At 44.4% G+C, this 13,329-nt stretch overlaps 1 pseudogene; it reads right to left on the reverse strand.

Moving 5' to 3' along the window:
• Positions 1-5,834: 5,834 nt before the first annotated feature.
• Positions 5,835-6,327, reverse strand: LOC147462493 (uncharacterized; annotated as a pseudogene).
• Between the last annotated feature and the right edge of the window lie 7,002 nt (positions 6,328-13,329).

Below are 13,329 nucleotides of genomic sequence, written 5' to 3' on the forward strand. Positions count from 1 at the left end.
CAAAAGCGATCCAAATTCAAAAATTTGTGGATCAAGGGCATCAACATACTCTCTAGAAGCAATCTGGAAAGTTTGGCCAGAATTTGTGGAGGAACATGGATCGAGATCCATGTAACTCAAAGACCAATTTTGCAAAAAGGTGACCAGTTATTATAGTGAGCATGAGTGGGACATTGCTCTCATCAAATTTGCCTGAAAGAAAAACTCAAAAATCACATCAGAATTGACTGTTAGGGCAAAAACAATAAAACAGGCATTGTAGACACAAGATTTGGGATTTTTCAACTTTTTGGGATCCAAATTCAAAAAGGGGTGAGATTTGGCTTCTACAGGTCATAGAGAACCTGCAAAAACAAATTCATGAAAAAATGATGTCAAACATGGATCGTGATCCATGTACCTTTTGACATTTGGGGCTGATACTTGACAAGTATATCCCTTCTAACTAGTGGAACAACTTTGCTAAAAGGAACCATGTCAAAAAATTGAAAATAGTTGGTCAAAATAGCCAGATACAGAAACTTGTCAAAAACCGCAAAGCAAACAGAATAACTCACTTTTGAATGGGGAAAAATTATCCAAATCTAAAAAGAAGTGGTGGAATAGACTATTGACACTGCAAGTAATCATCAAGCCAAATTTGGTGTTCAGATGTGATGGAACATGGATCGCGATCCATGTATCTCATAAAAATTTCTGGCTGACATTTGGGCAGCAGGTAGCTGAGACATAGACAAATAACTCTCCCAAAAGAACTATATGCAAAAAAATTGAAAAAAGTGGTCAAAAGAGCCAAAATTAGAACATTTTCAAAACTGCCACAACAGACTGTAAAAGTCATTTTTGGTAGTTTTGAGTAGGCTACAAACATCATAGTCTATTAACTCACCAAAGATCAAGTCCAAAAGTGGTGGAACATGGATCACGATCCATGTACCCCTGAGAAATTTTTGGATAGAAACTTCTCCATCCTGTAGTAGCAGAGACAATTGTGAACAAAAGTCCCGAAAGAATTTTTGTCAAAAAAGTTCAAAAAGTGGGCGAAAAGAGCCAAAAGCAGTTCAAGGTGAAAACACTAAAACAAACTTGTGAATTGACTTTTGCTTGACCTAAAGTGATCCAAATCATAGAAAAACCATATAGCAGGGATCAGTGGACCAAGGGCAAACTATGAGTCAAGTTTCATTACCATCTAACACAGAGGTACATGGATCACGATCCATGTTCCTATGTCATAGACGGATGCTAAACTTGCACCATAGCTAGATCCTATCACAGGGAGTCTAGTAGTATTTTCAAAACTGAATTTGGATATCAAAAACCAAATCAAAAGCCCAGAACTGCCAAGTACTTTGACACAGTGATATAACTGACCTAACTTCCAATCCAAAGGTCCATTTTCAAATTTTTTGATACCATAGGACCTACTAATCATGTTGAATCTGATGGTACCAAGAGAAATCAATTTGGGCTCCAAACATGGATCGCAATCCATGTACCCATAGTGACATCTTGACCTAGAACTTTCCAGATCAATGGAGCATACACAAGGAAAAATATCCCCAAGCCTAGTTGTAAAACAATTTGAGCAAAATTAAATCAAAAGAAAGCGAAATTGGTGATAGATAGAAAACCGCATTTCAGACGTAATATTGGCCATTTGAACTGTCAAAACAAGTCCAAATCCAAGAAGATTTGAGATTTAGCTTGTGGACATAGAGTGCAACAGGCTGCCAAAGGGTCAAGTCCAGATGTGGTTGAACATGGATCATGATCCATGTACCTCAACCTTAATATTTCATGAAAATTGGTATAGAGCTTGCATATGACCTTGTCTACACACAGTCAAAATTTGGAATTTTGTTTTGACAGAGAAACATGGATCGCGATCCATGTTCCTCACCATAGTGAGGGTATCTGACTTGGTGATCTTGTAAACATACTTGAGGACATCCCAAAACTCAAGTTTGAGTTAAAAATACCTTCAGGAGGCCAAGATACAAGCCAACATTCTTGTGTTCTGGTCCTGAGACTATCTTGAGTGCTATTTCAAGTGCAATTCACTAAAATTGCTCTAACTTTTCATAGACAACTCCAAATTGAGTCAGGTATAGCTCCATCTCCCTTTCCAATTCCTTCTTCTCCCCTACATAGCTTTGGTCCCTTGCCCTATTCCAAGGGTACAAGCATAATAAATTTTTATTGCAAATTTCCCCCCTACCCCCCCTCTCTCCCTTTCCTCCATAAATTTTGGTCAAAGTCTCCATCTCTTTGTACCCCATTAAAACTACACTGTTTAAGCCTCCCTTTTTCCCTCCTTTTTCTACCCCATTAAGTAGATAATTCTGTCCTATTGAAGAGGCCTCCTCCTCTTTAAACTCTGTACTTACTACCTTGGGAACCCCTCCACCGTTTGTTGGATACCTATTTAAACCCTCCTACACCTCTTGTTTGGGTTACACCACTGAAGAGCTAATTGCGAAACCCATTTGGTGTAAACCTCATCTGCAAAGTTCTCCATTTCCCTCTCCTTTCTACACCTTGGCTCTCCCTCTCTCTCACCTCTTCCTTTCAAATTGGCAATATGTTCTTTTTCACTCGCTAAGTTTGTGGTTAGTCTCCTAGGCTATCAATTTTTTTTTCTAGGTTTCCTAAGTCACAAATTCTTGACTTTTGAGAGACCTTACCAGGGGCCAAAAGGAATAAGTTTCACTAAGCCAAAGTGGCCTTGTAAGAGACTATCTTGAGAGTTTTAAGTGATCCTTGACCATGACTATGCGTCCAGCACCAGGGTTCTCTACTCCACTCAAAGACATGAAAAATGCAACAAATACTACAATGCCGACGATAGGGGGATTAGGAGAATACCTAGAGGAGAGGCATCCTCTGATCAACAAACCAACTGTGAGATTCATCAAAGCCAATGAATCCATGAAGGTGCTTACAGATTATGCTTATGAGGGCTTGTATAGGTTCACAAATCAAGATCCCTATATCTTCTACAAGTGTGTAGTACCCAATGCTAGAGAGTTGACCACCCATAAGAACCTCTATGCATTCACGTATATAGATGCCCATAAAGTTCAAGTTTTGATGGTAGATAAGTATGGTGGTGAGTACAAATTTAGTGATTCAATTGACCTAGAGAGATATACATACAAGGGTACTCCGATCTCTAATTACTTTCAGCCAAAAACGATGCCAGAGTACACATCAAAGAGGATTTTATCAGGATTCTTTCCAAAACGAGACAAGAGCACGAGAGACATTTTTCCAAGAGACCATGAATTGGTTAGATTGGTGACGGGACCACAACGATTAAGACCATATCAAGTGACCCAATGTGTCAAGACAAAATGCGATGGGTCAGAGGATCCATATGCTCATGTCTCTCTCTTCAAACAAGTTTTGAGAGCTGAAAAGATTGCGGATTTCCATACTCAGTGTGAGGGATTTGGGTTGACATTAGAAGGAACGGCTTTGATATTGGAAAGGGGGAAATGGGAATAACACCCGACACACTCTACACTGTCTCTCTATAGCCCATGGAATATCTCGCACCCCTAACCATACAGAATCACATACACTGATACACAATCTGCAAACGTCAATTGCACACACTCACCTTTGAACAACACTGGCTGCACACACTCACACATAATCACCTCAGCACAACAAGCCCATCAAAACACCATCAAATCTTGACACCAATTGACACATACACTCACACAGGAAGGCGACACATGCCTCAACTGCTATCAAAATCCGTCCACACAATCTCCCTTCTCTCTCTCTCTCTCTCTCTCTCTCTCTCTCTCTCTGCACACTCACAGCCTATCCAGAGCCATAGCTACCATGGATGCTACGTATGAGACAAGACGAACAAACGAGAGGATTGGTGGAAAATCCAACACAAAAGATAACCAACCAGACCATAAGTCCACTTATGCATAGAAAAAACAACAACCTCGGTACAATGATGGCTAATGTCCTCTAAGTGCTTTTCAAAGTTATCGTTGGTGGCCACTTGTTCTCATTCATAGGCAACCCCTATTATTGCATTTCCGGATGACCCCTTCTACATGTTGCTCTCCCTTCTCTGCATACAAATGGCCTCATCCTTTGTAGACAGCCTCTACAGTTCCTTTAGCCGTGCCCTCCACCCTTTGGCTTGCTCCAAGTTACCCCGTTGGCGACTCCAAACCCTTCAAGGGATTCTCCCAACAATTGGAGGCCTGCTTCATTTAGCATGAACCCTTTTTTTTAGCGCTACTGGATGCTCACCTTTTCTCATACCTGCTCTCGGCAACCTTGTTTTCCACAGCAGCCGCCCCCCTTTCTTGACATGATGGCTCCCTTTTGCAGTAGCCCTTCTTGATTCTTTCCATGAACTCGACCTACGCCTCTTCAAGCTTCTGCAGGAGTCGCACTTGCAATCCACGAGCCCCCTCAACAGCCCTACAACGCTGTTTTTTTGTACTCTACTCTGCTCACGGCCTCCAACACAGGTCGTGTCCCACCCTTGACGTGGTACTCCTGCCCCTTGGCTCCTCAAAAAAATTGTGCAGTCCACAGAGTCCCTACCGGTCCTTGGCGACCTCCCCCCATCCCCTGCATGGCGCCACCACCTGTATAACGGGTTGTCGCCCCTTCAGCCAGTTGGACCCGCTTGCCCTTCATGCAGCTCGTTTCCCTCTTCTTTCCACTCTCGGCCACTCGCTATCTGCAGTGGCGTCAACTGCTCGTTTTTTTTTTCCTGTTCATTTCAAGTTTTGCTTTAAAAAAAGCCTTGCTTAGTTCCGCTTCACACGTCGAGAAAACGCCAGGTAAAGTTGCTCCATCGATTTGAATAATGATTCCATTGAGAAGGCCATATGGCCACAGATCAACAAAGCCCGCTCCACAAAGTAAAAATGGTTCCCAGATGAGGAGATCTTCGCCTGCAGGAGTTGTGATGATCGACATGACCATCGACCACCTTGTTCTCCCATAATTCCCCATTGGTCAAATGCCTTCTGGTATAAAAAAAGTGTTTAGTTCAGCAAAATGGAACATTCATATTGCATACATAACATGTCACCTCCATGTGTTGATAAGCTTGAAGCTGATCAACCAGTAGAGCTCAAAATCCACAACTTGACCTACAAAATGCCGGATCTGGCATACACACCATAGTCTCACTTGTTCCAATCTGCACCTATCAAATGCATCATCACTCTCCCATCAACCTGCACACCTCCATGTACCTTCTGTTGACACTTCCGTGGGTTGAAGAATTCTAGGTGCACCATCAATGCCCAACCCCTCGTTGAGCATTCATGCTCAACGTAGTATTATTTAGATATCAAAAAACTATATAAGAAGCAAGAACATGATTAATTGAATATTAAGAAGCTATATGTAGTATGTAGAACTGTACAGATAGATAGAAAGGGAGATCTTATCAGTTGCATAAACCCCCCGAATCAAATGGAAAGCCTCAAGCTTCCCCAAGCGCAGTGTAGGCCCCTCCTGGGTCAAACTGATGGTTTTGAGCAGTACCACCCAGCTGTAAAACATATACAAACCATCCTGCTTTGCACTTGTAGATCTGTAAGCCAACCATGCATGTAGCTGTCTGTACCATAAGTCTTCAACAACATGGATCCACAAGTCTTCTTGATACACAAAATGAGTCTATTCACCCACCTCCGAAGCATCTGATTCACTATGCAAGTATTTGTCTGCCACAGCCTTTGATACTTCATCTTCAACCACTTCACGCGAGAGCAAATTGGATTGCTCAACCACCAGTGCCTGATCTTCAAGGACTTCTTCTACAACCATATCATCTGCTAAGCAAGAAAGAAAGCCATGATCTATCACCTTGTTCTCTGGTACGGTGACATCATCCACACCTTCTGGAATGCACTGCCGCTCTTCAATACAATTGGTAGGGCAAGGTTGCCCAACCCCTTGGCTAGCTTCTTCCTGTATAGCTTCGACCATCGCTTTGTCAACATCTTCAAACTTTTCCTGGGAGCTTTGATCCATAGTTTCATTTGATTCTTCATGCATACATGCTTCGACCAAGACCGCATCCTTGCTAGCTGGGCTAACAGACTCTCGTATAGCAGCACACCAAATTGGAGGTACAAACTGAAACGAATGACCAGAATGGATTACCAATGGCAAAGTAGCTACCTCTTTGACGCTTGAACTCCCCTTTGGCTTCATGGCATGATGCAACTCCATTGCCGAGCTATATCCATAGTCTGCCGGCTTCAACAAACCCATCTCCAGCTTCTTCTTTACTTTCTTGCTCTTTGCCTTTGCCAAGAAAACCATTTTCTCATAGTCCTCTGCACCACCTCACTCGACCTTCTCTTTGATTCGCGGATGCAAGCAGGCTAGAAATTGCTCTCGCTTGAAATGGTCTCCATTTCGCACACATGTAACAACAGCTAGTTTCTCCCAAATAGACTCAAATTTATCCAAAAACAAAGCAAAATCTTCACTTACATCCTGCTTTAGCTTGCTCAATTGCTCACCCAAGTCCGATGGAGAAACCCGCTTCTGAAAAGCTTCAACAAAGTGTTTGCAAATCTCGCTCAGCGAGATTGACGATCTGCAACCCTCAATCCTTCAAACCAGGCTTTGGCTCGTCCTTGTAGAACCAATGGTAGGGCCTTCAATTTGGCTTCATGTCCAAAAATTCTCAACTTTCAACAGGTATAGCTCCATATCGGAAAACCAATCCGCAGCCTCTTCCTTCTCCAGCAAGGACCAAGTCAATATCATGCATCATCTTCAGGCTTTAAAACTTCACCGAGGAGCAATTAGTAGATCCTCCGTGGGGGAACCACTGATGGAAAGGGGAAAATGGGAATAACACCCGGCACACTCTACACTGTCTCTCTATAGCCCATGGAATATCCCGCACCCCTAACCATACAGAATCAATGATACACCGATACACAATCTGCAAACGTCAATTGCACACACTCGCCTTTGAACAACACTGGCTGGACACACTCACACATAATCACCTCAGCACAACAAGCCCATCAAAACACCATCAAATCTCAACACCAATTGATACATACACTCACACAGAAAGGCGACACATGCCTCAATTGTTATCAAAATCCGTCCACACAATCTCCCTTCTCTCTCTCTCTCTCTCTCTCTCTCTCTCTCTCTCTCTCTCTCTCTCTCTCTCTCTCTCTGCACACTCACAGCCTATCTAGAGCCACAACTACCATGGATGCTACGCAAGAGACAAGACGAACAGACGAGAGGATTGGTGGAAAATCCAGCACAAAAGATAACCAACCAGACCATAAGTCCACTTATGCATAGCAAAAACAACAACCTCGGTACAATGATGGCTAATGTCCTCTACGTGCTTTTTAAAGTTATCCTTGGCGGCCACTTCTTCTCATTCATAGGCAACCCCTATTATTACATTGCCGGATGACCCCTTCTACATGCCACTCTCCCTTCTCTGCATACAAAAGGCCTCATCCTTTGTAGCCGACCTCTACAGTTCCTTCAGCGGTGCCCTCCACCCTTTGGCTTGCTCCAAGTTGCCCCGTTCGCAACTCCAAACCCTTCAAGGGATTTCCCAACAACGGGAGGCCTGCTTCATATAGCATGACCCCCTTTTTTTTAGCGCTACTGGATGCTCACCTTTTCTCAGACCTGCTCTCGGCAACCTTGTTTTCCACAGCAGCCGCCCCCGTTTCTTGCCATGACGGCTCCCTTCTGCAGTAACCCATCTTGATTCTTCCCATGAACTCGACCCAGGCCTCTTCAAGCTTCTGCGAGAGTCGCACTTGCAATCCACAAGACCCCTCAACAGCCCTGCAGCGCTGTTTTTTTGTACTCTACTCTGATCACGGCCTCCAACACAGGTCGTGCCCCACCCTCGTGGTATGCCTGCCCCTTAGCTCCTCAAAAAGACTGTGCAGTCCCCTGAGTCCCTACCGGTCCTTGGCGACCTCCCCCCATCCCCTGCATGACGCCACCACCTGTATAACGGGCTGCCGCCTCTTCAGCCAGTTGGCCCCCCTTGCCCTTCATGCAGCTAGTTTCCCTCTTCTTTCCACTCTCGGCCACCCGCTATCTGCAGGGGCGTCAACTGCTCAATTTTTTTTTCCTGTTCATTTTGAGTTTTGCTTTAAAAAAAGCCTTCCTTAGTTCCGCTTCACACGTCAAGAAAACGCCATGTAAAGTTGCTCCATCGATTTGAATAATGATTCCATTGAGAAGGCCATATGGACACAGATCAACAAAGCCCGCTCCACAAAGTAAAAATGGTTCCCAGATGAGGAGATCTTCGCCTGCAGGAGTTGTGACGATCGACATGACCGTTGACCACCTTGTGCTCCCATAATTCCCCATTGGTCAAGTGCCTTTTGCTATAAAAAAAGCCTTTAGTTCTGCAAAATGGAGCATTCATATTGCATACATAACATGTCACCTCCTTGTGTTGATAAGCTTGAAGCTCATCAACCGCTAGAGCTCAAAATCCACAACTTGACCTGCAAAGTGCTGGATCTGGCATACACACACCATAGTCGGAGTTGTTCTAATCTGCACCTATCAAATGCATCATCACTCTCCCATCAACCTGCACACCTCCATGTACCTGCTGTTGACACTTTCGTGGGTCGACGAATTCTAGGTGCACCAACGTGGTGTCAACCACTAAATAGAGATGATTTTCTAAACATAGCACAACTCTTACAAGAGTTTATAGAGGAGTTCGCGAAAAGGGGGATCGAGCGCAACACAGTGTCACAGATCTTCACTTTCAAACAAAAAAAGGACAAAAGAGTGAAGGAAGCTCTGCTTCTCTTCAAACAATACATCAAGAGGTGTCCTGTGAGAGAGCTGCCAAAAGATGAGAGGCTATCAGTTCTCTTCATAGAGGGCTTGAGGAATGAAACTCTAAAAAACGACCTACATTTGAAGGGATGCACGACATTTGAGCAAGTCACTAGAGAAGCTCTATATCTAGTTGACAATTGCAACGTCTACAGAGAGGTGAGTGAAGATATAGATAACACAACCAGTAGTGCCTCTTCTCCAAAGAGCGAACCCACCACAAAGCAAGATGTTGAAAATCCTACGATACCCAGCTTTGAACCAAGTAGTCGAGGGGGTGATTAGAAGAATAAACCAAGGCTACAAATAGAACGTGAGTGTAAGACAACCTCAATTGAGGAGATGCAATACTTGTGAGGGAATCATCCCACTCCATGGTGTAGCACTCAACCAAAGCCACAATGTGTGCTAGGGCAACAACCACTTATTCTAAATGAACGGTAGAGTAGTAGTCAACTACACTCAGCCAACACATGTGCCACAACCTACAAGAAAGTAGTACTCCATGGATGGAAATACGCTCATGTAGATAGCCAATCAGGAGTATGGTTTAAAGAACATTTTTACCAGGCAAGAAAAACTATTAGCTGGATCACCAATTCTGAAACAAGAAGGTCCATGCTATGAATGTGGAGGTCATCATTGGGGAAGAGGTTGTCCAAACAAGGGTCCACAAATAGGATTATTTGTATTCTGTGAACGTTGGAACGGGGGAAATGGGAAAACACCCAGCACACTCAGTAAATACCTCTCTATAGCCCAGTGATTCCATAGCACCCCTATCCCCTAGCAAACACACACCTCTATACACAATCTGCAAACCCAGCCAGCCCTGACAGCATGTATCCAATGGCAAATCAAATCATTGCATCTTCTAGCTATAACCTCTTCAAACACCATATATGCATCTCAATACCGACAAGGACATAATTCCGTGCGAAACCTTTAGCATGCACAACACTCACATATATACAATCCCGAATTTGAGCGCACGCCTTTATCCACTAGCAAACACAAGTTGGCCTACAAGCTTGCATCCTCATGGCATATTCCATACCCACTGAAAGAGATTTCACATAGTACATACAAATGTAAGCATAGGAGAAACAAGGAACAAAAAGCACGCCCATAAACAACCAAGACTATGGAGATCACGTCACTCGATAAACTTGGAATGAATGTGTACAATGGTGGCTTTACATCAAAAACATCCTTTACTGTAGCATCTGGCCAATCCTTTACATGCACTGGAGCTCCTCTTTACCACACTCTGACACTCTTCAATTACTCTCGGGCAGCTTGCAAGTGTTGCCTTTTGTAAACCGCAAGTATGCATGCCTTGAGATGACCCCTACTCTTCTCCCATGCACTCGACAGTCCTTGCTTTTTCCTATGGACACAACAAACTTCCCAAGCTCACAATCTGGCTCTGATTTGAGTTGCTACAGTCTCCCGGGCATCTCCTCTACAACTGGCGGCCCTGCAACTCGGCTCCAACTTTGTTTTGCATGCATGCCTTAGAACTCTCCCGTTGACCCTCAGGCCCGCACTCATTTGCAGCTCCTTCCTCTGAAGTCTGGCTTTGTAGCTCCTCTAACCTGCAGCTGATCTCGGCCCTGCTTGCCTCAAAGCAGCCCTGAGCTCTTTGCTGGCATCTCCTTCATTTCATGCCCTGGCAGCCCTGCACATATATGGTTAGATTTTTCTACCCCTATACCGCGTGCAGGTCCCTCCCCTTGTGCTCTTGACGGCTCTCCTCACTCATGCCATCCACTGGCCATCCGGCACCTTTTGCTGCATATAGCGCAACCAACTACCCAATGGGCTGCAGCCCTTCAACCTGCAGGTCACGGAACCTCCTCCCCCCCAGCCACACACAAACCTGTCACCCTCTCCTCCAATGACGCCACCTCTGCGGTGCCACCCTCCTTTGTCTACTACTGCATATGGCATCCCGCCATGCTCAACTTCTAAACCCCCCTATAATCCTCGAGCCTGCTGCACTCTTTGGCGGATCTCCCTCTCAGCCTTCTTTCCCTCGCCACACCCCTGACGGCCTTCCTGTGGCTCCCGGCCCCCGTCACCTGTCCGTACTCAAACCACAACACTACAAGCAAGAGCAAACCTGCTCTATGTATAAGTGAACCAAATCTCCACAATATCATGCATAAAGAGTGTCTGTCAAACTGCCATATCCACATCCATCAACATACATAGATGATGTAAACCTGTAGCTCAAGAACACGCATAAACAGACTGCCCAGAAGAGTAGAAGCTCCCACTCAAACCACAACCATATGCATGGCTGTCCCACAGTCAAAATACATGTTTTGTAACCACAAAAGAAACCTGTATCCAAAGCTCCCTGTAACCTGTAACCTGTACCCGTACCTGTACCTGTACCTGCACCTGTACCTGTACCTGTAGTCGAAGAAGACAATGTCACCAAACTCCCACTCTATCTGTGTGTATGAGGCCACTCCAAGAAGAGGCTACACACTCTCAAATGAGATGTGGGCTCACGTAAGTGGAAGACACTACAACAATGGCACCTGTAATGGCTATGGAAGCTCTGGCAGCAGAAAACTACCAAAGAGAGATGAAAAACGTAGCTCCTAGTCTGTAGCTCGGATGGGATTTCTAATGGCACGAATGGCTCCGAAAGGGGGGTTAAACCCCAGGAAACCTACTGAAAATACTCGCAGAGTGCTGAACCTTCCAATGCCAAGCTCAGAAAAACCTTCTGCTCTTTGAAAATGCGTGCGCGCGCGAAACCGAAAAACGGCAATGAAACAGCAGCAAGTTTCAACACACTCAACAATGATGATGAAGCTCTCAATGCTCTCACTACCAAGCTCTGATACCACTTGTTGGGATCGGAGAGCACACACACAGAGAGCCAGCACGAAGAAGGAGATAGACGCAGTGTGTGGCGGGGCGGTACTCACACTACAATGTGTAGTTATGAGTATAGTTATTATGAATGAGTAAATGAATGGCTGTACATGGGTGGCTGAACAACGGGCAGCCGGGCACACGGGCCTTTAACCCAACAGAGTCTACTATTTTTTCTCTAACCCCTATCTTGTATATAACACTCCCTTCAAAGCTAGTGGTCAAATGAACTACCATTGAGCGGCTAGAATGGCAAGTGGAGGGTGTGTGTGGATTACCGTCCCCTCAATGAGGCAACAAAAAGAGATCACTTTCCCCTCCCATTCCAGGATGAGATACTAAATGAGGTAGCTGGTCATGAGAAGTACACTGTGTGCGATGGTTACTCAGGTTACTTTCAAATAGGGATTGCATTGGAGGATCAATTGAAAACAACCTTTATCACTCCTTGGGGTTGTTATGCTTTTAGAGTCATGCCATTTGGTCTGACAAATGCTCCTGCAACATTCCAACGTTTCATGAATATGGTGTTTCAAGCATTCTTTGGAAAGTCAATTAGGGTGTTCATTGATGATTTCTGTATTTATAGCTCAAAATCATTGCATCTACAAAGGGTAGAAGAAGGTTTAAAGAAGCTCTACGACATGGGAGGTCAACTCAACCCCGACAAGTGCCATATAGGTGAGGATGAAGTAATCTTGCTTGGTCATAAAGTTTCTTACAAAGGCATTGAAGTGGATCCTTCAAAGGCAAAGGCTCTTATTGAGCTACCATCACCCAAGAGTCTTAAGGAGGTCATCTCATTCATTCAAAAGGTGAAGTATATGTCACGCTTCATTCACTTAGACTCGGAGTTACTTCACCCTTTGCAAAAGTTGACACAACAAGTAGAATTTGCATGGTCTGATGAGCTTGAAGAGTACTTTTGTAACATTAAAGCCATTTTGTCAGAGCTACCAACACTCATGCCTCCTTGTTGGGAGTACACATTCTTTGTTAGCTCTAGTGCTGGGAAAGAAACAATTGGTGCAGTTTTGCTACAACAAGATCCCTATAGTACCAGGATGCGGCCCATCTACTTTGCTAGTAGGGTCATGAATGCTTTAGAGAGAGGCTACATGGAGGCAGAACTCATGATGCTTTCTCTCATGATTGCGATAAGGAAGTTTAGATCCTACTTGCTCCCAAAACCTTTTGTAATCCTCACCACAGAGAATTTGTTCCCTTGGGTGTCATCTCAAATGAATCTTAGTACTAGGATCTCAAAGTGGATTATGGAGTTGCAAGAGTTTCAATACTCTTTCAAGGTAGAAGATAGTGTGCGTGCACAATTGGCAGGGATTCTCACTTATAGGGTGCATGAAAAGGAGATTAAGGTGCCTGAAGTAAAGACCCTACCGTTGCCACCACCAAAAAGTATTCCTAATGCTTTTCCTGTGGCTCGACGAAAAGCTCCATCAAAGAACAAGTTAAAAATATGCATTGGCCATGGTATACAACGTCTCATGGTAAAAGGGGATGCACTTCTCATTGTGAAGAAGATTTTAGGCATCTGGGCATGCA

The sequence above is a fragment of the Adiantum capillus-veneris genome, chromosome 2 (assembly GCF_014529385.1).
Source record: "Adiantum capillus-veneris isolate H3 chromosome 2, ASM1452938v2, whole genome shotgun sequence".
NCBI classification, from domain to species: Eukaryota; Viridiplantae; Streptophyta; class Polypodiopsida; order Polypodiales; family Pteridaceae; genus Adiantum; species Adiantum capillus-veneris.